This window comes from Hyla sarda, chromosome 3 (assembly GCF_029499605.1).
Source record: "Hyla sarda isolate aHylSar1 chromosome 3, aHylSar1.hap1, whole genome shotgun sequence".
Lineage (NCBI taxonomy): Eukaryota > Metazoa > Chordata > Amphibia > Anura > Hylidae > Hyla > Hyla sarda.
The window spans coordinates 333,850,300-333,875,406 of record NC_079191.1 but is presented as its reverse complement, the minus strand read 5'-3'; the positions used below and the strand labels follow the sequence as shown (position 1 = coordinate 333,875,406).

Genomic DNA, 25,107 nt, shown 5'->3' with positions numbered 1-25,107 from the left:
GTTAAATTAAGTTGTAAGAAATAAAAAAATGGTCTGCCTTTTTAGGATAAAGCATCACTCTAGTCCAATGACTGTGTGTTGTACTACATCTTCACTTTCTTTACAGGAATAGGGCTGAGCAGCAATACCAAACACAGCCCATAGACAAGAGTGACACTATTTTGGGGTAAAAACAGGCCATCTATAAACAATTCTTTCTAAACCTTAGAAGTCTGTGAAGCTTTAATACGCTATGACCTCTCTGTAGGCTTTATGTTATGGGACTTAAAGATGATGTTAGTGTATTCTAACAAAAAACAGGTCTGCTCCTGACATACTACAATGTTACAGTGAAACTTGGAATATAACCATTACCTTTAGTGACCTGCAGAAAAACAATATGGTGTAAATAAAATGATGACTGTTTTGGTGCGTCATAACACACAGGCCATTAAGGGAGATTGTTGGAAAGGATTGAGCATGGAGTCACCTTTTAGCCAATATGTTGTATATTTTAGTATAAAGTTTATTAACTTAATATCCCCAGACTATTCAACATCCTTTAATATTGCCAGTTTTAAAAAATGCTTAGAAATCTCATTCCTTCTAAGGTTCATTTTACAAAACCATAGCCCATGACTTGTACACAATCTAAAATGATACAAGTAGAGTTGCGTGAGCTGAGCCCCCCGAACCTATGTTTGATCCGAAATTCGTGGGGTTCATGGCTCAATGAACTATCAAACATTGGCATGTTTGGCTTGCATGAACCTGACAATGTTGGAGCTGAGCTGTCAACTGCGAGTGCAACCCAGCCCAGCAAGGAAGGCGTTAATTAGTGCTGTTGAGCAACACTAGTTAACTCCTTATGGGGAGAGGTGTATACATTATGCAGCGATCTATATGACTGCATAATGTATACAGTGAAGAAAGTAATTCTTACCATCTCATTGCTGGTCTGAACCTCTTCTTGTGTAGCTCCCCTCCCCCCCCCCCCCCCCCCCGCCCCTTGAGGTCATCGATAGAGGCTAGGCTACACAAGAAGAGGCCAGAAACAGCAATGAGATGGTAAGTATTACTCTCTTACTGTATACATTTTACAGCCATATAGATGGCTGTATAATGTATACACTATTCTCCCCGCCCCCTTCCCCAAGGAGTAAACTAGCCGAGTGAGGGCCCTGCTGGGGAGAACTTACAAACTGTGAGGGATGGGGTTAAGACAAAAGGCAAAAAGAGCTTAATTTATACAATAGTCCAGACATGTTTTATAACTAGGGGAGATCAGGTAAAAAGGAGGGTGACCCAGTCACCATGCAATCTCTGAATGTTCAAATTGCATAGAGCATAGGGGTACACTGCTGAATTATGCTAGATAGACATATTGATAGTAGGAGAGACCTCTATCACCTTATCTCATTATATGATTGTGTGTTTAAATATAAAATATATGGCACAATGTACCCTGTTCTATGAATGACTACTCTATAAAATAATCCAAAAATATCAAAGAAAGGCGAACTTGCACTCACCAACCATGTAGTAAACTTTAATCCACGGGACCTCCGTGCGGCAGGGAGACTTTGGGATGGGAGCGCTCAGAGGTTAACAGCCATTTTCACACACACCTGTGTGCTTCTTCCGGCCTTCCGGAGGTGTGTGCGGAAACAGCTGTTAGCCTCTGAGCGCTCCCATCCCAAAGTCTCCCTGCCGCACGGAGGTCCCGTGGATTAAAGTTTACTACATGGTTGGTGAGTGCAAGTTCACCTTTCTTTGATATTTTTGGATTGCATGCTACTTTTTCAAAAAACTTAGCACCCCACCAGTACATACATTATCAGCTACGGCCACTGGACACTTATTAGACTGTGCGAATATATTATTACTACAGGCAGAATATAGTAAGACTGTGCCTTCTGTCCCTTTCTTGGATGTTATATACTACTCTATAAAGTGGTTAAGAATTTCCATGACCAATCTATCCATGAGGCCTTAGAACTCTTTCTTACACACCTACACTGCTGCCCCACTCCTTTTTAAAGTGCAAGAAGGAGGTTTCTATCCAGTGACCGATTGATATGAAACAACCTTGTCCTTTTTAAAGTCTGCAACATTTGAGGTATGTAGTAGGATGTTCTGCAGCAGCTGGAAAACCTTTTTTCAAACAGAGGACTGAACGTCAGCCAAGGAGAAGAAGAAGAAGGAGAAGAAGGAACGTCCTACAAAAGTGATCAACAATAACCATATAACAGAGATTGAAGAAGTGTCTACTAGTCTCTGCATTCTCTTCACATTCTGAGACAAGTATTATTCCCATACACGCCAATGGGATATTTCTAATAAAATCACTATACTGATTATTTTAAATAATAACAAAAATTGTTAGCATCCACACAGGTAAACCTTTTCCCACAGTCTGTGACTTAGCCCTGTCCTGCTTTCAGACATCTTGCTTTTGTTACAGACTAAGGTATACTATTAAGCTTAATAAAATAAATGTTCCCTTTTCTTGTCGTCTGGTAAAACAGTGGTCTCATTCACTGGCAGACCATATGGAAAGAAACTACATGTTGTAGAAAATATGATTTCCTGACTCTGAATGAAAGTTTTCAGTGCATGGCATCCGGAGGGCCAGGACCCACATATCAATTGCAATCAGTTATTTGTGGACTGTAGCCAAGCATAGTCGGAGTCACCGAGGATGGGGGAATGAGTATTCATATAATATTTCCCGAATATCTTAGGTTTATTTTCATTTTCTGCATTTAAAGAGCATCTGACAAGTATATTAAGCTTGTGTATATAAAGACATGGAAGCTATTAAAGTGATGTGTGAATTGGTGATACAATTAGTTATAAATGACAACATAGTAAAGAAATGATCTACATGTGGCTCTCATCATGGTTGTTATGGCTTTCTTTTAATAAGATGTTAATATTAATAGGCCTAATCCCCTACAAAGTATTCTTATTGTTCTTGCAGAGTTAAAGATGCAGCATGAATTATAATTTGTCCCAGTTCTACTTTATACAGAGCAAGACATTAGCAGTACAGAAAGGTGGAAGTATTTCAATGGACTGCGCAGGACAAAGGCATTGTGGCCAATAAACATAGAATGTATAGAAACGTAATTGACCCTACAGCCCTCTGCTCCACCTTCTAGCAGCTTAGGCAGATGCCAAAGAACAGGGTGGCCTCCCAAAGCTTTTGAAGGGCAGGGGTGGTGTTGTAGGGCCATTTGACTGTGAAAGTTATGTAAGTTTAGGAACAACTATTCTCCTTTTGATGGCATGTTCATGGTATTTCGTCACCAACATATTAGTGATCATAATGAAGAACATAAAGAAAGAGTTCAACCTGGAGGAATTCCATAACACTTGATCCTTTATTATGACATTAAAATATTAAAATAGTATCCACAGAACCAGAAGTCACATAAGTCGCGTTTCGGTCACTTGGATCTTAGTCATGGATCGTCTTCACATAGAAATTCCACACTCTGGAGAAAAAAATGCCCATTCTTTTGAAAGAATCTGTTCTGAAATGCATTGCCATCTATTGAGACAGCGCATTTCAGAGCATTCCTAGTGCATACTTGTTTTGCCAGCGCCCACTTCAGATGGAATCTCCTTAGTGTGAGGCCATGTTCACACATTGTGCAGAGTCGGCACGGAATGCATAGCCATCTATGAGATGGTCCTAGCACCAGCATATTACCGTCAGCCCACAGTGTCTGGAATGTCCGCACAGAGATTTTCTGTGCCGACATTCTGGCGTGAAAACGTAGCCTAAATGAGCCCTTAAGCTATATTCACATGGCAGAATTGTGCATACGGAATTCCGCATTGATTCTGCATGCTGATACCACATCAAATTGAAGCACGATAGACTTCAATGGGATTCCGCACTCCCATTTACACCCCACAATTTCCGCACAGAATCTGCATCGATTCAGCACAAAATCTGCACAAGCTAGAAACCACCCAAAGAAAGGAGGACACAGAATTGGTGAGGATGTGCAGAAATTCTGCCATGTGAACATAGCCAATGGCTATGTTCACACGTCAGAATTTCTGCATAAGGATGCGGAATTCCGGGCAAATGATGCAGACATGGAATTTTGGTGGCGAAAAAAAGCCCCATGACTTTACTGGATTCTGTATCAGAATTCCGCACAAATTTAGGGTAGGACCTTTCTTTATGCGGAATGCGGAAAGCAGAATTTCCGCAGCGAAAAGATCAATGCAGAAAGTCTACTGTGTGAATGGGGACAGCAGAATCCTATTGAAGTATATTGGCTCGAAATGCGGAAATGAAATGCGGAATTAGATGTGGAAATCCATCCGAAATGTCCATCGTGTGAACATAGCCTTAGAGTATTTATGGCAGCAATGAGCGCCCAATATAACCTTTCCACCACTTTGGAGTATTAATGTTATAAAACCATGTATGTTAAGTATAAAGCCCGCAGGGCTGTATTTGTGTGAGGGGCAGAAGTAGTTATCGCTCCCTGCACTTCCAGGTGGGGCTTATTGGGAACAGGTGGGGGCGTGTGTATATAACTTCCCCCTCTCCTACAGGGGCGGAGCACGTGTCGTTTGTGGAACCCTCCCAACCCTCCCTTATTTTATTCCTTCACTATAGTGCATGCCCTCTATAGGCGTGCCCTCATTGCGCGGTTATGGCACAACTCAGACCGCTATGCTAGGGTAAGATCTTGTATAGGTATGTAGGCAATCTTTCCTGTCACTAGTACACGTATGGAGCCCCGAACACAAATGCATTTTAAATTCTTCTAAAATTGCTTACACTACACAATTTTGTGCGACAGGACAACCTTATTTAAGTAATATTCCATTGTAATTCTCCCATGTGAGCAACTTTTAGCATCATTTGTAGGCTCTTTTAGTAATGTCCATAATGGTTTCCGATATGCTAATGACACAATACCCTGTAAAGTCTAGGGGCATTTAGCTTGAACTGAGGTAAGACAATGTAGTAATACTGTTGTCTTTGAGTTCTATCATAGATTAAATGCAGGCTAAATGACAATATCACCAGTATTATCATCACTAACACTCATGCTTCCACAGTAGATTATTTCATCACAATGACCAAGAGAAGCTTCATAAAGAAATATCATCTCTATCTCCCCACATTTTGTAATGTAGTTGTGTATTGTTGGTGTTTTGGGTTTATTGATTTTTTTTAGATTGTAGAAAGCATGTGCCACGCCTGATATAAAGGCAGCCTAGTCATTACAAAGTCTCAATGTAAAACCATGGAATTGCTATTGAAATAAAAACTTGAAATGTGGTATAGAAAACAGCCGTGTAGTGCTGCCATGAAAGACGGCAGAACAATCCAATGTGTGTTCCTCCAGTCTTGTTAACATTGTGCTTGTGTGTGAGTGACAGCTATTAGGTTCGTTTTAGAGGTCAATCAATTGTTATATAAATCCAAGTTCATGTCCTCGCGGGAGAGAAAGGATCTTGCATTTATCATTCCATGACAGGCTAGGTCATATTGATAGTGTTCCAACTCCACCAGGCCCAGAGCCCATATCCCACATCCACTGAAAAGTCTTCCTAACCAGCTGGCAAAGAACTAGATAGCTGCTCTAGAGGTGGGTGCCAAGTTTTAAACAAGCATAATAGGAACACTTATCAGCTATGTCCAGTGCAAGTGATCTCTTGGCTGGATCTGAAATAGCAGTAGCATGTGGCTGCTTCACTTTACAACTGTCATCATTGAGTAGACCTCTTTACTGCGGAGCTGCATTCCTCTATCTTCAAAAATCCTTAAAATCTAAAGACAAATTACATTCTGTGTGTTTATAAATAGCATAGCGGTGCTCTTAGAGATACAGTCATACACCAAAAAGCTCATTTGCATATTAAAAAGGTTTTTATGGACAGCAACGCAGCACATCAAGATACTAATATTAGCATTAATTACACAATAACCCTCTCTTTCCAGCAATACCACCAGTTTAATGTTGTCATAACTGGTGTAGACTTCTTTTAATTTTGTTTTTCTAGCTATATCAGTTTTTGGGGAAGGTGGGCAACAACCAATATAGGCATCAACACAGCTCTGATTGGGGGTCCTCAATATCATATCTGCCTAAAGGGGTATTTCAGCTCCTATAACTCATCCTCTATCCACATGTGTCTGATGTGTTGTACTTAGATATCTTTGGTGCTCCCATAAACAATGCAAGGAGCATGTGGTGATTCTTCGCTTCATCCAGCGAGGAGAGTCAAAACCTGTTTTGGAGACTGTTGAGGTCCCAGGGGTCCCCATGATCGGATACTTAGCACCTATCTTGTGACTCAGGGATAAGGTTTTGGGGCTGGAATACCCCTTTAACTATGAAGTGATATATACTACAGACGAACCCTCCATTCAAATGATAATGACGGATTTTTCCAAATAAAGATAAGTGTATGATTATATAAAATATACAGTGTTTTGTCAGTTTGATGAAGGGGGTCTATATTTACTGACATAGGGCTGTTGGTTGTTTATTTATTTACATCTTTTTCTGTAAACAAGATACTTTTTTTTTCCCATAAGGAACTATGAATGCATCTAATGCAGCTACATGTATGTTAAAGTACAGAGGCACAGCTTTAAGGCCAGGAAGCCCAGAAAAAAAAAATCTGTACCTGGATATGCCATCTGTCGTGCGTCATTTATATTACTGGCCTTGTATGAAAAAAGCTGCCACTAGGTGCCTTCCTACTTATCTAGAGCTACCCCCCCCCCCCCCCCCCCGGGTGTCTTTTGCACAGATTTTGGACTCCTGCTGGCCTGACAAGTCCAAAATCAGGAAATGCAATCTGGAGTGCTGAGGGGGATGTGTGCAGCCTTAGCCAATCATAGTTCATCTCACACTGAACTGCTCTGGGCTGTGTGCTGCAGAGTGAGGGAGAAAGTTCTCCCCTGTAGGGCTTCAGATGATGTCACACCTGCTGGGGAATGTCCCTTCCCAGTCTGTCAATCTGACTGAGACTGAGCAGAAAATACAGAACAATATCAAGGTAGAAAACTAATAAATAATAAAAATAAAGGCAGGGGGTGGTTTATCATGATGGGGGCAGTGAACTGGGAAGATTATAAAATGTTACAAGATCATGACAGGTACTCTTTATGTTATTAGTTAAAGGGGTACTCCGCTGCCCTGTGTCGGAAGCTCCGCTCCCCAGTGTCCGGAAGTTTATTGTTCCGGACGCTGTGTGCGGGCTTCTGTGTTCAGGGCCGCCCCTCGTGATGTCGCGATGGCCGTCACGCCCCCTTCCCACAGACTTTCGTTGAGGGGGCGGGCGTGACGTCATGAAGGGGGCGGGCGTGACGTCACGAGGGGCAGCCCTGAACACGGAAGCCCGCACACAGCGTCCGGAACAATAAACTTCAAGACGCTGGGGAGTGGTTCCGACACAGGGCAGCGAAGTACCCCTTTAAGTCCTATTACTATATAGCTATAAAAATATCTTAAATCCCTTTAAGCTTTGCTGATCTGCTTTGTACTATTTTTTTTTACTGTATCTACATTGTACTGATCTCAGATGATTATAGTGAGTAGCAGTGAACTTGTTCAGTACTGATAATATGTTGATTTTAATGACATTTTTAGATTCTTGAATTTAGTGAGCCATGTGTACATTCTCAAGACTGCACTTTTGCCGTCTTTGGTTACAGCAGCTGTTAATTCTCTGCAGTATTTGAAAGCCAATGGTACAAAATGTGTGGAATCAGCAAGTACTACCTGCCATTGGCCATATTTAGCTGTCGTCCTATAGAACAATGACTCAACCACCAAGGTGACATTTTCTTGTTGTGTTCAGCATTTTTCTTTAAATCTGCTCTTGATAAATATTGTAACAAAATTGATTCAATTCAGAAGCAAGAATAATATAAAAATAGAACAGCAGTAGAATTTAACTTTGCCTGTGGCCTCAGATGCCCCAACAAGGTATAGTGCTGTGAACATTGATCCTACACAGCATGAGCCATGACTTGGATTCTGCGGGGTTCTTTTGCAAGAAGGAATTTTTTGTTGTTGCAAACAATCTTTATGCAGGAGTCAAATTAGAAAATCTGAACATAAAGGAATGCCTAGAAACGCTTCACATAATTTTATAAGTCTGTACCACCATTACAGAGTCATAGTGCGGTTCTTTACTCTACACAAGCCTTAAATGGCCACTGTCATTATGCAAAGGTTTTGATATGTTACAGTTCACGAGATTTCTGTAAACATTGTAATTTATTCCATCAGCCAAAATAAAGTCTTTGTTGTTTTTTTTTTATACCTAAAATTCTGGCCACCACGGGGCTCCCTCTCAGATTCTGCCCACAGTCTGGTCCCCCATCCTCTGCAGGTTTAATCTCCTGCTGGCTTGGCGGAAACCAAAATCCGTAAATGCGGGCGGGACCTGATTTCAGAACAGCACTCGCTCTCTGCCCTGTCTATCATGCAGAAGAAAGTGAATTCTGTGCATGGCATGGTGGCAGGTCTGCTCCGATCTCCCTCCTCTCAGTATTACACGTGCAGAGAGCAGGGGAGTACGCCTGACGCAGTTGGCTGCCTCCTCTATGCTGCACTCCCGAGTGTGAGTGCAGCATTGAAGAGATAGGGCGGAAGTTCTCCCCGGAAGGGTTTTAGATAATGTTGCGCCAACCAGGGAACGCCCCCTCCAGAATGCCAGAGCTCGCAGACAGTGAGCCAAAGACGGACAATGAATAAATAGGAAAAAAGCATGAAAATAAAAAATAAAGGCGGTATAAGGGGCATAAATAGGAACGGTGAAAAAAATATGTATCTAATGACAGGTACTCTTTAAAATTTAGATAATCCACAATTACATGAGAAGTAGAAATACAAACAGAAGGATAAGATGAGAAGCAGAAGGATAGTGCTCTACAGGGAAAGTACAAAAATCAATTAATCTGCTTTAGCCAAGTTCAACATTGGAGACTATTAAAAGAGTTGCCCCATCCAAACAAGCCCTGTCCTTTTGCCCTATAATGGCATAAAGACTAGTGTTAAGCGGCATAGGCCATATTCAAATTCGCGAATATTCGCGAATATATGGACAAATATTCATCATATATTCGCTAAATTCGCATATTCGTAATATTTGTGTTTTTTCGCATATACGTAAAGTCGCATATGCGAAAATTCGCATATGTGAAAATGTATTAACTTTATAGCAAGTATACCAGTGTAACTTGATAGAAGCAGAAGGGAGGGAGCAATATTCGCGAATATTCGCATATGCGAATATTCGCCCAGCGGTCTCACACAGTAGTATTAGAGCCTTCTTTAGACCACACAAGCTGGAAGCAGAGAGGGATGATCACTGTGATGTGTACTGTGAAAAAAAAACGAATATTCGTAACTTCGAATATATAGTGCTATATTCGCGAATATTCAAATTGCGAATATTCGCGAGCAACACTAAACCAGAAAACAGGATTCCTACTCGGAACCTCTAACTTTATGACCCAGATTGGAGAGCTGCTAATAAGAATGTAAAAAAATACCCTATGCACTGCGTTGCAGCCGCCATCTTGGAGAGAAAGGTGAGCAGTGAAAAGAGCAACTCACCGTGGAACTACTGATTCCAGAAAGATTTTATACCAACAAACATGGCAATTTGAGCAGAGCATTGTACAGCAGTGTGGCTGCAGAACAAGCCCATAGAAAACTATCATACTACAACACAAAGCAATAGGGCCAAAGCATTGCGCAGTGGTCTGACCTGTATTTTACCTATTTTGTTTTCAAAAAGAGAACATTTTTATCTGGGTTTAACAAAATGAATCCCTACAAAAGCTATTTCATCACTTTTCAGGACATCAATCCTATTGCAACCTCCTAAAGGTAGAATTTTGGGAACGTTCGGAAAAAGCCATTGGGCCTTCACAAGTCAGATCCCTTCACTGCCTAGAGGACCCCCCCTCCCCCCCAAGTTTTCTTTATTTATATCAAAAGCTGAAGAAGTGCCTCAACAACTCTTGAGTACTGGCCACCAATCAAATAAAGAAACAAGTAGAAGACAAGTAGAATGTGCATTTATAATGGCAAAAGCCTAAGGCATTGTGTTGTAACAGGATGCACGTATTTGGCCAGAGAGGAATATATGGTTCTGCTAGCATACTGTATGCAAAGCCAATTTTTGCTCCACTCTGGTTACTCTAGATGAGCCACATTGTGCCAGCTGAGCAATTCCCAGTTGATACATGGTTAACTCATGATTGTACTGCAAGCTTTAAAATCATTTTAACCCTATAATCTTGGCTACTATTTCACAGGCCGGATATAGGCCTGAGATGGCTGAATAATTGTTAAAGCTTAAACTGGAACAAGAAACGGTTATATAAATACTGGAAAAAATAATGTATCCAAAAGAAACTATAAAGAGCTGTAGTTATTTTTATCCCGGTAGTGTAATAGTGTAGGATTTGTTCACGACCTTACCAAGTCATTAAAGTGCTTTTCCTTGCATAGTTTCGAAATTAATATATCCTTAGGCAAAATGTGTTCAAGTTTCAAGCTTTGCTGTACAACATTGCATTTGGCTTATCAAAGCCTGTGCACCTGGAGGCAAGGTTATGCGCTTTCTTCTGCCTTCATGTGGTATAAATATACCAGGAGGTTGGGACTGTTACTATGTTGTTATGAAGTCTACAGAATCATGAAGTCCTCTAGGCTACATATGAAACTCTCAAATTATGCCCAGAATGCCTGAACGTCATGTTTATGTGGAGATATTTTCAGGGTCTCTGGAATGTATCGCTTTAGGTTTTACAGCAGAGCCAATGCTTAAATACTGATGAAATGAACTGTAATGGATACTATCATATTTTAATGATGAAACGTCAACCACTTTGGACAAATTTTACTCAATTTGCTTTCTTCATATTAAATACAGAGTCTACCCAATGTAAATAAACAGAAAAACCTACAAGGAAGTTTACCCAAGGCTAAGATAATAGTATAAAAATATAGTTCTTTTTAGTACACAAAAACAATAAAATCATAAAAATACATAAAGAACGTACACATCAACTAATGCTTATGTGGTAGTAGCGGGCAGTATAACCATACACTAGTACATGAAGCAATTGGTGTATCAAGGCTACATACAAAAACACAATGCAAGTATTAAGAATATAGAAAGGGCAACAGCACTATACTAAAGCCTGTAGGCTAAGACAATAAAAAGTGCAAAATGCAAACAGGTATAAGCCATGAAGTGCAGTGCATACCACCAATCTGCCAGGAAGCCACGGGGGCACCAGTCCCAACATATGTTTTGGTAAAATAACATGCTCCCAGAGGAAGGTCATTTTTTTTAACCAAAAAACATGTTGAGGTCTGTGAGTTTGCCCTTGTTACTAAGATTATTTTATACTTGTTTATTACTGGAAGCCTAGGGTTAATTAATGTGTGTGACATACACACCCCCTTATACACTCAGCAAAATAGGTTGATTTGATTCCAATATAAATAACATAGGCCCACAAGGCCTTTCTTCAGTCCTAGTATTGTAAAATAATTTATTTTTTTCCATAGGAAGGATCTTATACTTACAGTCCAAATCCGAGTGAATGAAAAGTCAGCATTTTTCAGTAGAAGGATGTAAGTGGTCTAGAGAAGGTATTCTTTTCAATACGTGTCCTTAGCCTCAGTATTGCATTTCCTTGGGAACATCCTAAGCATCCTATCCAACGGCAATACCTTATTGGAAGAAAATATAATAAAGGAATGTTTAGGGTACTCTGCATTTGCACCATACACTAAAGAATTGCATAAATACCAATTCCCAGTATTCACTATATATAAGAGAGTATTTAAATAACAACACTTTGTTAATATAGTCTTTTAATCTGATTTATTTTACAGTTTATTGACAGTAAACAGTCCATGTATTCTGCTGACAACTCAAAGGGTAAAATCTAGGAAGTTCATATTATTCTTGGAATGTTGTTTAATGGAAACATGTATAATAATATTACCACAAGGAATGACAATTTGATTTATTTTAGCTAATGTGTTTTGCTTTAATAAAATTTTCAATGACTATTTTAGGAAATCATACATGAGAAGTGATTTTTGGGAAATATCTGGCCAGATCTCAAAGCATTTCCCTTGTCCCCGTTTGTCCCTGGCCAGACACAGACTTACCTAAGAAAATATAGGCTGATCTACAACTTTTTCTTTACACATTTTAGGGTTTAGGAATATTAGCTACCGTATATACTCGAGTATAAGCCGACCCGAGTATAAGCCGAGACCCCTAATTTCAACCCAAAATCCCAGGAAAAGTTATTGACTCGAGTATAAGCCTAGGGTGGGAAATACATCATCCCCCCCTGTCATCATCCAGACCCCCGTCATCATCCAGACCCGTCATTAACATCCTCATCATCATCATCATCATCGCCTGTCATCATCCAGACCCTCATCATCATCACCTGTCATCATCCCCTTGTCATCATCCCACACATCCCCCCTTCATCATCCCCTTGTCATCATCCCACACATCCCCCTTCATCATCCCCTTGTCATCATCCCACACATCCCCCCCTTCATCATCCCCTTGTCATCATCCCACACATCCCCCCTTCATCATCCCCTTGTCATCATCCCCTTGTAATCATCCCACACACCCCCCTTCATCATCCCCACCCCCTTCATCATCCCACCCCCCCCCTTCATCATCCTCTTGTCATCATCCCACACCCCCCTTCATCATCCTCTTCTCATCATCCTCCCTCAATGGTCTTCAACCTGCGGACCTCCAGAGGTTTCAAAACTACAACTCCCAGCAAGCCCGGGCAGCCATCGGCTGTCCGGGCTTGCTGGGAGTTGTAGTTTTGAAACCTCCGGAGGTCCGCAGGTTGAAGACCACTACGGCCTTCGACATCATCCAGCCCCCTCTCACCCCCCTTTAGTTCTGTACAGTACTCACCTCCGCTCGGCGCTGGTCCGGTCCTGCAGGGCTGTCCGGAGAGGAGGTGGTCCGGTGGGATAGTGGTTCCGGGCTGCTATCTTCACTGGGGGCGCCTCTTCTCCGCGCTTCCGGCCCGGAATAGAGGCGTTGCCTTGACAATGACGCAGAAGTACGTTGGCAATGAACGTACCTCTGCGTTGTTGTCAAGGCAACGTGACTATTCTGGGGCCGGGCCCGAAGCGCTTAGAAGAGGCCTCCCCGGTGAAGATAGCAGCCCGGAACCACTATCCCACCGGACCACCTCCTCTCAGCCCTGCAGCACCGGACCAGCGCCGAGCGGAGGTGAGTACTGTACAGAACTAAAGGGGGGTGAGAGGGGGCTGGATGATGTCGAAGGCCGCAGTGGTCTTCAACCTGCGGACCTCCGGGCTTGCTGGGAGTTGTAGTTTTGAAACCTCTGGAGGTCCGCAGGTTGAAGACCACTGCGGGTGGAGAGTTCACTCGAGTATAAGCCGAGGGGGGTGTTTTCAGCACGAAAAATCGTGCTGAAAAACTCGGCTTATACTCGAGTATATACGGTATGTTATTGACATTTAAAGGGAATGTGTCACTAGATTTTATTTTACTGATGAGATCCGAATACTAAAACATGATCTTTTTCCTCTTTTCTGATTGCAATTTTTTTTAAATTTCATATTGAGTACATTATTATGAAGACAGTTATCTTGCCCAAACGGTTCTTAACAGTATTTAGTGATATACTTTACAGCAAGCCCAATAAGGATAAGCACAATAGACTGGAGAAAACTCTGTTTACTTCTGTGAGTGAGTTTTTTAGGCATACTGTGACCTGAGCAAAAGTCATTCTACAAGGAGAGAGAGAGGGGAAATAACATCTTTCAGGCAATACTGTAGAAGGCACAAGGACTTATCCACTACAGATGATGCAGATTGTATTTCAGATTTCTTGGTACAACAGAATAAAATCAGACAACATGTTTTGGATCACACTCACAGATGCACACTTGCTCTTACTAAGCATGCCAGATGGTGTTTTAGTTTGTGACCTGAAGAAGGTGCAGGTGAGTGCTGAAACATGTTATCTGCTTTATTCTGTTGTACAAATAAATCTTGATGTGCATCATCTTTGGTAGATAAGTTCTTGTACTGTACACTTCTTAAGCTGCACCTAAAATACCCACGGTCTGGCTTAGTTATTTGCTTCCTTCGGGTTGGTGGATTGGGTCCACAGTGCGGCATACTGTATATTTATGCACTTTGCCTATTCTTCTCAAAACTGCTCCAGGTTGGTGAGGTGGTGGGAAAACTCATATTACTAACTACTACACAAGTGAGCGCCCCCCTATTTTTCTCTTTTTCCCTTTACACTTTTTCGGTAGTGTGTAACATGTCTGTTTTCCAACTAAGTGGCTAATGTAGACCGTGAGAATATGGAAAAGTTATGGGAAACTCCTTGCCAACCATGGTCCCCTTTATTGTTGCCTTTCCTGTTTAGATAGATTTGTCTTTGAAGAGGAGAGGATGGAGACAACATTGCCGTCAATTGCAATAAACAAAGGGTGTTTTGCATAGCAAGTCCAATGCAGTGAATGACATGATGAACAGCAACAATTATTTTCCACATGCAAGTATATATATATATATATCAGTATCTTAAAGCACAATTTTGTTTAACCTTCTCAGTTAACCACATTGTAGCTTCTGATTCTTCAGAACTGTGTATGGCAGAGCCATGAGCAGAAAGCTGTGCAATGGCAAAGTCCCCCGGAGCTCCATACTAAGGAGTCACTTCATGTGCTGCCATGTGTAGTAGTAGCACCACACTGTGTAGTAGCATATTATAGGGTTATTCACTTCTAGTTACAATGCACACTCTGGTTGGCAAGAGGTCTTAAACTGTCCACACACTGGTCAGTGATTTAGTCATGAACAGCTAACCAAAACTGGCTGGTGATTTAAGTGGGATCAACTCCCAAGACAGATGTTGGGGGAGAGAATGTTTGAAAATGTTGGATTATAACATATCAATTTCAATTTTTGGGGGGTGATGCATTGTTACCAGAAGTGGCCAGCAGTTGCTTTTCCCCCTTTCCCCATTATTAATATAGTGTGCATACCAAGCCAAGTGTGCATGTGTATGTGGTAGGGGGGGGGGGGGATATCAGAAGAGATAGCCATTGGCCAACAGCTATCTAAAATGTATGGCCAGCTCCAGGCTGTGGATACTAGAAGACTTTTTTTAGTGTGACTTTTCAAAATTAACTACAGTCCAGGGGAAACTGTTGCGTTGCATAAAGTCATTGCACCCTGTGGACTACAGCTGTCACCCAATAGTTAAAATTGAAAACTGAAGCATCAAGAAGTCTCCATGCAGCCAAGCCTTGTATCCTGCTAATACAGCAGTAAGGAATGTCTTTCAATTGACTTTCAATCATTCTATAAGAAGCAATAATTTCAAAAATGAAGAAGTTAAAAGTAAAGTAATTTGGATGTCCACACCAGTGAGCAGTTCGTGGCTATCAGAGTCAAACATATGCTTTAGATTAGTGCAATAAAATATCAAATACATCTATATCATATGATGTCAAATATGCATAGATGTTTAACTAAAAAAATATACCAAAAACATAAAACTTTTTAAACAGCTTTAATACATTTTGAATATCAATTAAAATTTCAATTTGCCTGTATTTATACAAGTGCTTATTGTGCTCCAGGTGCTTACATCCTGGAATCCTAAAAACAACTTTAGAATTCCTGTATTTAATCCATATTTTATTGATAATAACGGTGAACATACACAAAGTGCCGATATCATCTCCCCTCCATAACATGACAAGAAGTAGAGCCAAGAATCACAGTGCAATAGCCTAAAGTAAATGACTTTGGTGATGACAGTCTCAACAGCTTAATAACTAGCAGTACAGGATAGGGTCAGAAAGCATGAGTAATCTGAAGCACACCTGGTAAGAAGGACCAATTTCACCCTAGCAGATGGAACACAATACAGCCATTTGTATGCTGTCCGCTGTATAGCTAGAGGGCCTTTAGTTCATTTTAATGGAATGTCCTGAAATCTGTCCCAGCAGTGAAGGGGTTATTCATATCCTGTAAGGTCACACCATCCACTAAAACAGGTAAACGATATGCTTTTCATACAGCAAAAATACCAACATATGTCAATCATAAAAAAATAAATCGAGAAAATGACATTTTAATGACATTTGATTATGGCCCTTGTGTTTTACAAATTAAAAAACAAAACAGAAAAATTGTGCAGTTGCCCATAGGAGCCTATACAGTCATCCATTTCATACTCTGAGAGGTGGAATCTTTATATACATGAGTCCCAAAATCCTAGCAAAGAAACTACATTATATGAACGGGAACACCCTTATGTCCCATCTGGTCTTATTGTATCATGTAACCAATATTAGCTGGAAATATAAAAATCTGAAATATAACCCCAAAAACCCTATGGGACATGAGGCCGTATTTTCTCTTCATCGCCTTTCCACACCCTTGTTTGTTTACAGTGCAGAAACTGTGCAAAGGGGATTCCTGCCCTGGTTCTCACCACCCATTACCCGGCTGGACCTTTTCTCTCTAGTGTCCCATGGCAGCTGCATCGGTTACTTCCAAGGTACATGGCCCACACCCCAATGCTGTGTAACAAAAATGACACATATTGGCTAAATTGTTAAAAGCATAAAACTAGCATAAAAAAGCATCACTGGATCGGAAAGATACAAACCAGTCAAAATAAGGGACAGTGCCAGAACTATAAGTTGTAAGAGCAGTGAGACTATGGAACTCTCTGCCGCATGATGTTGTGATGTCTAACTCAATAAAAAAGTTCAAGGGGGGGGGGGCAGAATGTTTTTCTAGAGAGTAATAACATAAGAGGTTATGGATAATAGATTTATGGGGATAGAACGTTGATCCAGGGATTTATTCTCATTGCCATTTTGGGGTCAGGAGGGATTTTTTCCTCTGTCATTGGGCAATTGGCATCAGCCTCATGTTTTTTTTTTTTTTTTGCCTTCCTCTGGATCACAACAGTAGAGTTTTAGGTTGAACTCGATGGACTCTTGTCTTTTTTCAACCTTACAAACTAAGTTACTATAAATCAGTAGATTTCATAAACTATATTCTATGTAGATGGACGATTCATAGTATCTGTTAAAAATATATATCTTAAAATTACACTCTTGGTTTCCATCAGGTAACATTGGTACAGTATATTGATAAGGTTACCATATGCACTAGGAGGTTTCCCTTCCTTTTTGAGTTAGGTAAAACCACTTTTTACTGTAGACACATACCTTTTTACCCAGGCGATCCACCCTCCTTTTTAGCAGTCATCTCCAAAGTCATGAACCCTCCCATAGATATTTATAGAGAGTGGTACACATAGATATGGCTCTTACTGAATTGGCCATCTGCAGCAATTTTTCTTCCAAGTATTTCTGTATTCCTACAAGGCTACATGCATCACTTTCCCCACTGACATTTCCATTGTAGAGACTAGTGATCACGGAACAACATACACTTCCTCTTTTAGCCACAAGATAAAACGTCTGCTTGGGTGACCTCCTTTTTAACATAAGGAAATGAGTGGGCAACCTTGATTATGAAACAGCTGTTGTTTTGTACTCCGCATCCTGTGCAGGAATGAAACAATCCCTAACATTTTTTTCCATTAGTTAGTAGTAAGAAGGGGGTATACTTGGGACCATTTCCTAAACAACACAGGTGCGGATGACATAATGGAAAGATACTTTAACCCAAACATTGCCTGTAATGTATAAGGCAGAGTAGGCCACGTGGACCTTATTATTGCACTGTATTGTAAATACAAGGATAGTATTCAGCGGTAGCTGATGCTAAAAGCTTGTTCCTTAAGGCTATCACAGTTCTGAAACTATTTGATAGAGAAGCTGAAATCTTGAAGGACATGTATGGTTATGACTGCTGGAAACTGTCTGTACTTCAAGAATTTTCTGACCTTGTACAGGTGTTTCTGCTTACCAACCTGTAAGCCTATGGAAAGCATCTCCTGCAATCAGTCCAATTGAGTGGTGAGCCAAGGAGTGAAGCTCACAGCCCCGCGCTACACCTGGCTATAAGTAACAGTCAAAGGGGGTCTCATGACTGAAGCCATGACAGATCTAATCTTTCTAGACTGTCTTTGTGACATGTTAAAAGTTTTTTTTTTTTAAATGACAGTAACACTTTAAGGGGGAACTCTGTTACATAACATTATATGCCTTTTCCACAGATAGGGGATAAGTATCTGATTGCGGGGGTCCAACTGATAAGACCCCCTGCAATCTATTGCCCGGTACCCTAGCTCTCCTTGTGCATGAGCGATCTCCACTCCATCCAAGGAGACTGTCAACCACTGTATGAAGATGTGGTCACCATTCTCCCTCCATAAATCCATGTGAGAGAGCCAGAGATACACGAGCGCTGTATCTCCCTGGCTTTCCCATAGAGATGCTTGGAGGGGGCAAATCAACCACTGCCACTCCGAGCAAGAGAAGAGCTGGTGTTCTGAACACAAATGTTACGAACACCGGGGAACCGGGCAGGAGATAGTGGGGGTCCCAGCTGTCGGACTCTCCAGCATCAGACAATTCTGCCCTATCTTGCGGACAATTATACCGAAAATGTTATGCTTCTATGTTACAATGAGCTGGAAAAAAATAATGGAAGAGGGGAGGAAAACAATGAGTTAATGTACATAATAATAAATGTTCCAATATTATTTATTCAGATTTTATGCATATCAACAGTTCCAGATCTCATAAAGTTTTGATAAGGTCAAATTGAGCTTGTCCAATCTCCTCTCTATCTGCAGTATAGTGTATACGAGCCGCCTTCATGCAGTCCACAAAGTCATTTTTAATTATTTACAATCTTTCAGTTAACATGTTAAGTCAGGCAAAAGCAAAAAAAAAAAAAAAAGACGTAAAACAGAGGTGTCAGCATAAGAGTCTGATCCAGTATAATCGCCACCTTTTACTGATCTTGCTGCAACTTGCACATTCCTTTGAGTCTAAGTGTTACTTTGCTCATGCTATGTAAGTCGTGTAGCCGTACAATTAAAACACTTTATAAAGATGATCTTGGAATATGCAGTTAAAAGGATTTCTAACAAGCAAGTCAGAAAACCTTGACTGCACATTTCCCATTTTTCACCTGCTGCTAAAAGATGTGGAAAGTTTCGTGGATTAGTACTTGATTATAGCGCAGGTACGCAGTTGTTTAGGACATGACATATTTATGAGGTCAGCAGGCATTTCGTTTTTCGGGTGTTACATGGTTGAGTTGTTGTTCTTGTTGTAGCCAGAATATATAAGAAGTTATCACCAATACAAAGCCACTTAAGCTTAGTACATATGGAAATGATACCAAGTAAACATAAATAAGTAGTCTTTTGATGACTTTCGTAAATTTAGATGACTCTCTTTCAGATTTTATGTTATCTGGAACTATAATGTGCACATACTGGTATGGGGCTCATACAAAAGGCAAGTTGGTATCACATGTGTAAAGAGAACCTCAAAGATGGGAATGGGATCTTCAATTCTGTCAACCCAAGTGGGAAAAATTGTCTGAATTGCATACTTGGGAATTTTCAAGAAATGGCGTGACATATTTGGGAATGTTTAAAGAGTAGGAGGCAAACATGAAATTCTTATAGACAGAAGTCATTCTTTTTAGTATTAGAGTATTGACATGGATCTACACTGATAGTGCTCCAAATCCCTTCAACCGATTGTGTCAACTATTTTATCTCCTTTGAAAAAATTCATTTACTTACACGGTCCCTTCCCAAGAAGAGGAAATATGGGGCTGAGTGAGCCCAATGGCGTCATTTAAAGGGAACCTGTCAGCAGATTTGACATGCATTGTGCCGTAATAGTGTCAAAAATTACTTTAAATGTTCCGCACTGTATGCTAAGGAAGCCTGGGATGACTTGGGGCTCATTACCATATAACAGGGGACATTTTTCAAAGTCATTTTCAGCACTATTATAGACTTAAGAAATCTTATTTTAAAACATTACTTTTATTTTACTCATTAAGAAGAACAAAAACAAAAAACGCCCAGTGTATAGCGTCTTAAAACACACCAAGAGATGCTAAACGCAAACTCTGGTTAAAGCCGGATGATAGCGTCCGTTCACATAGATGGACCAAGTCATAGACTGGGCATAATAATTGTAGAGATACTGTGTTGATATACACAAATATCAGCATTCATGTACTTAATTCTTCTGTTGTGGGCAAGGTTGCCGTTAAATGTTATGCTGTTGTAAGACTACACTAGTGTATAGCACTTTGTTTAGTATTGTTGATTGGTGGCTGTTCATCATTCTATTGGGTCTATGACTTGATCCATCTATGTGAACGGACGCTATCATCCGGCTTTAACCAGAGATTGCGTTTAGCATCTCTTGGGGTGTTTTAAGACACTATACCAGTGATTCCCAACCGGGTGCCACAGGATTTTGCCATCTAATTTTTTATTTTAAATTTACCACCCCGGCCTTCCCCGGCGCCGCAGGAGGGAGGGAAGTTTGTGTGCGCTGTGTGCGCTTTGCTGTGCTTGCGTGTGTCCCCCTGCGCCCCCCTGTGAGTGAGTGCCCTGCCAGAGAGGTGAACAATGCGGAAGCTGTGCTGGGCCGGTGTAGTGACCCATGCCCCAGCGTCCCCCTCCCACCTGCGGTGCAGTGAATGAGTGCCCTGCCAGAGCCCTGAGTCAGTGCCCTGCCGAAACCCTGAGTCAGTGCCGTGCTGGAGAGGGAGAGAACAGGGAAGAAAAATGGTTGCTTAAGGTACTGTACTATGTCCACACACCCCCTTCCCATCACCCATGTCGATCGACATGGGTGACGGGAAGGGGGTGTGTGGACATGGTACAGTACCTTAAGCAACCATTACCTTCTACACCCTTCTGTCACCCATGTACATCCCTTTACACTCCTTTGCCACCCATGTACACCCCTCTACACCCCTCTGCCACCCATGTACACTCCTCTACAACCCTCTGCCACCCATTTACTCTCCTCTACACCCCTCTGCCACCCATGCACACTCCTCTACACTCCTCTGCCACCCATGTACACTCCTCTACACCCCACTGTTACCCCTGTACACACCTCTATCACCCCCTACACCCCTCTGTCACCCATGTACAGCCCTCTGTCACCCATGTACACTCCTCTACACACCTGTCTCCCATGTACACCTTTCTGCACCCCTTTGTTACCCCTTTACACCTATACATCCCTGTATTCCTCTTTACTTGTAAAAGGGGAATCTGAAGGCTAATAGATTTGTTTTGCAGGTTTAACAGTGAAGAGTTTTGACTGAAAGAAATGGTCAGGATGGCCTGGGCCAGACAGAGAAGAACAGAACAGGGAATGACGAGGATCACAGAAGACGTCACTTGTGAGTTGCTGTATAAAGCAGCACTTTAAACTACATTCCTTTTTTTGCTTTTCAACTTCGGTAGGGGTGCCCCGCGATTTGTCTTTTTTTCGCGGGGTGCCCTGATCCGAAAATGGTTGGGAAACACTGCATTATACACTGGGCGTTTTTTTGTTTTTGTTAATCTTAATGAGTAAAATAAAAGTTATGTTTTATTTTGTGTCCCTCCCTGTTCTAATCTATATTGGTGATTAGGCTTTACTTTTTACAAAATTGTTTTGGGAGTACATATTTATAATTTTGGTCTTCTGCTGGACCCATATGCAACAAGCAGTACCTTCTTATAATTGAAATCTTATTTTACCCTATAAAACGTGTTGCCAGGAGTTATATAGAATGAAATCTGCTGAAAGGTTCCCTTTAGGAAGACAGCAGTAGTGTAATAGAACATGATGGCTAGAGGGACCTTAAAACGAGGTTTTGGTGCTGAGACCTTCACTGATCGCTACATAGAGCCAGGAAAGGTGTGCTATACTTCCCAGCAGTGGCGTAGCATGGGTTGTCAGCCAGGGGCAAGGCAAGTAATTTGCGCCCCCTAACCCGTGGATTTTAGCACTCGAGTCTCTTCCACTAGATTAGTTAAAGAAACCCTTACCCCCTAAGCACATGTATTGTTTACCTCTGAATTACTATACCTCTGAAATGCAAAACACTCTATGCCCCTCACTTATAGTAATAATGCTCCATCCTGTGCCCCCCACATATAATAATTATAACCCGTCCTGTTCCCCCCACATAATAATAATAATGTCCTCTGTCCTGTGCCCCTCACATATAATGCCCCCTGTCCAGTCCCCTCAGGGGGCATTATATGTGAGGGGCACAGGACATTGGGCATTATATGTGGAGGCACAGGACAGCCCCCCTGTCATATGTCCATATAATGCACATATATTGCCCCCCTGACATATGTCCCTGACTTATAATGCCCCCTGTCCTTTGCCCCTCACATATAATGCCCCATGTCCTGTGCCCCTCACATATAATGCCCCTTGGGGGGGCAGGACAGGGGGCATTATATGTGAGGGGCACAGGACATGGGGTATTATATATGAGGGGCACATGACAGGGGGGCATTATATGTGAGGGGCACAGGACATCGGGCATTATAAGAGGGGCATTATATGTGAGGGGCACATGTCAGGGGGCATTATATGTGGGGGCACATGACGGGGGCATTATATGTGGGGGGCACATGACAGGGGGGCATTATATGTGAGGGGCACATGACAGGGGGGCATTATATGTGAGGGGCACAGGACAGCGGGTATTATAAGTGATGGGCACATGACTTTGGGTATTATAAGTAAGCGGCAAATGCCAGGGGGGGCATTATATGTGCATTATATGGTCACATGACAGGGGGCCCCTGTCATGTGCCCCCACATATATTGCCCCCTGACATGTGCCCCTCACATATAATGCCCCCCTGTCATGTGCCCCCACATATAATGCCCCCCTGACATGTGACCCTGACTTATAATGTCCCCAGTCCTGTGCCCCTCACATATAATGCCCCATGTCCTGTGCCCCTCACATATAATGCCCCCCTGACATGTGCCCCTATTATATGTGAAGGGCACATGTCAGGGGGGGCATTATATGTGATGGGCACAGGACATGGGTATTATATATGAGGGGCACATGACGGGGGGGTCCCTGTCCTGTGCCCCCACATATAATGCCCCCCTGAGATGTGCCCCTTACTCATCATTTGCCCCTCTCACTTATAATTTGCTCCCCCCTCCCCTTTCTCACGCCCTTCACCTTTCTCCCACGCTGCGGCTGCTCCATTCCTGCAGTCAGTGAGAGCCGCGGGGACGTGATCTCCGGGCGCCTGCTGTGATTGGCTCTCACTGACTCAAGGAATGGAGCAGCTGCAGCGTGTGATAGCAAGGTGACAGGCGTGAGAAGAAAGGGGAGGTGGAGTGGGACAGCCGACAGCTCCCGCTCCACCATGCGATAGTTCAGGAAGAGAGGCAACAATCTCGGGTGGGGGGGGACAATTGCCCTGTTGCCCCCCCTGGATTTGCCACTGCTTCCACAGTGGATGGCGACCCGGCAGCTCGGATCGGATTCGCACAGCCAGCACTGCAGAGAGAGATAGTGAGCCCGGCAGCGAGCTGCGAGTGCGAGCGCGCCCCCCCCCAGATGTTGCGCCCGGTGCGGCCGGTCCCCCCTGCACCCCCCACCCTACACCTCTGCTTCCCAGCTTGCCACTGTTTGAGAAGACTGGCTCCATCTCCTGCAACAAGTTGGATCAAGCAGAAAGCTGGGGAGTGTAGCACACAGCCGTATACTTCTCAGGGTTATATCTTGAAATTGGTGGAGGTGGCGCACGGGGACCCTGACAGATCTAAGCTTTTGGCATGTCTGTGTGACAAATATGTTTTAATACTCTGTCAGTAGCTCTGCTACCATCACACTTAACATGTTTATAGCTTGCCTTAGTGCATAAGATCACACTGGAAGGTGGCATACTTAAATATGATATCAGTCTTTAAGACTTTCAATTTTCCTATAAAAACCCTTATAATAAAAAGCCCCTCTGTTGATGTCACAAGTTATCTAAATACTGATAACACTTGAGCTGATCATGTTTTTTCAGTTCACACCGCAAGAAGAGCCGAGGCACTTGCTTTCTATCACCCAAAGTGCAAGAAAAAGTGCAAACAGTCACACTAAAGAAACGTGTACAAAGGATGTGGTCTATCGCAAGAAGATGTGTCCAAATAGACACATCTCATTTCTAATATAGGCAGATGAAGCAACTATCTATCTGGCTATGGACATCGCTGAAACTTACACATGTTACTGTGAAGCCTTCGAAGGTTGTTCCTGCTGCTTGTTCACGTGCCAGGAATAACAGAATTCCTTCACTCATTCAAACTCCACTATGTTTTACTTAGAGCCATTTATTCGAAACAGCCAATGTTTTTAAGACAACGCCCTTGGCCTGGCAAAAAAAAAAAACACACTCAGGGTGCATACGGATTGTTCACGCTTTCAACCCCTTGCATTGTACTGTCACCTTAAGAACAAAAACATAAACAGAAAAGCAAACAAACACAAGACAACGTTTCAAAAAGACTTTTGACTTTCATGTTGAGTTTTTGAAGAAACACTGTTTAGATATTTCCCTATGATGCTCTCTAATGGTTATCCAAGATAAGCTGTAAAATTTAGAACTTCAGGTCACATCTGGGAACATTGCTCGATTATTCTGTACACAAATACAAAGCAAATGCTTTATCTTAGCAGATGGAAAACAAATCTAGGCCCTTAGTAAGCAATCTCTTAACAAGATGAATGGGCATGGCTAGAGAATTAACAACACTATGCTCTCTGTATACTCTGTATTGGCAGTGGCAAGAGGCCTAATAGCATATTGTGTCTGGATAAACAAAATCTAATCAGAAACACAAAAACTGAGGGATTCAGGAATTAAACTAGAAGAAGCTGATCAAATACTTCAAAATATATTACATTCTTTGAGCACATTCATAGTTCAGGCTTCTTTATTCCCCAGAAAACAAGTAAGGGTAAAAAAAACATTCTGAAACTCTGGTGGCACATCCAGGGCTGGCTCCAATTGTACATGGATTGGATTGGTCAACTGTGCTATAATGGACCCCT

At 42.0% G+C, this 25,107-nt stretch overlaps 1 protein-coding gene across 6 annotated transcripts in view; it reads right to left on the bottom strand.

The window, feature by feature from the left end:
* Nucleotides 1–25,107, bottom strand: part of PLEKHG1 (pleckstrin homology and RhoGEF domain containing G1) — a 247,112-nt gene that overhangs the window by 198,638 nt on the left and 23,367 nt on the right. For 5 of the 6 annotated variants that reach the window (XM_056567336.1, XM_056567340.1, XM_056567339.1 and 2 more), the window contains exon 2: nt 11,586–11,732. The gene's annotated coding sequence lies outside the window, so the exon portion shown is untranslated. Of the gene's footprint in view, nt 1–11,585; nt 11,733–24,277; nt 24,428–25,107 lie in introns of all 6 variants that reach the window. The other variant, XM_056567337.1, reaches the window with a different exon arrangement.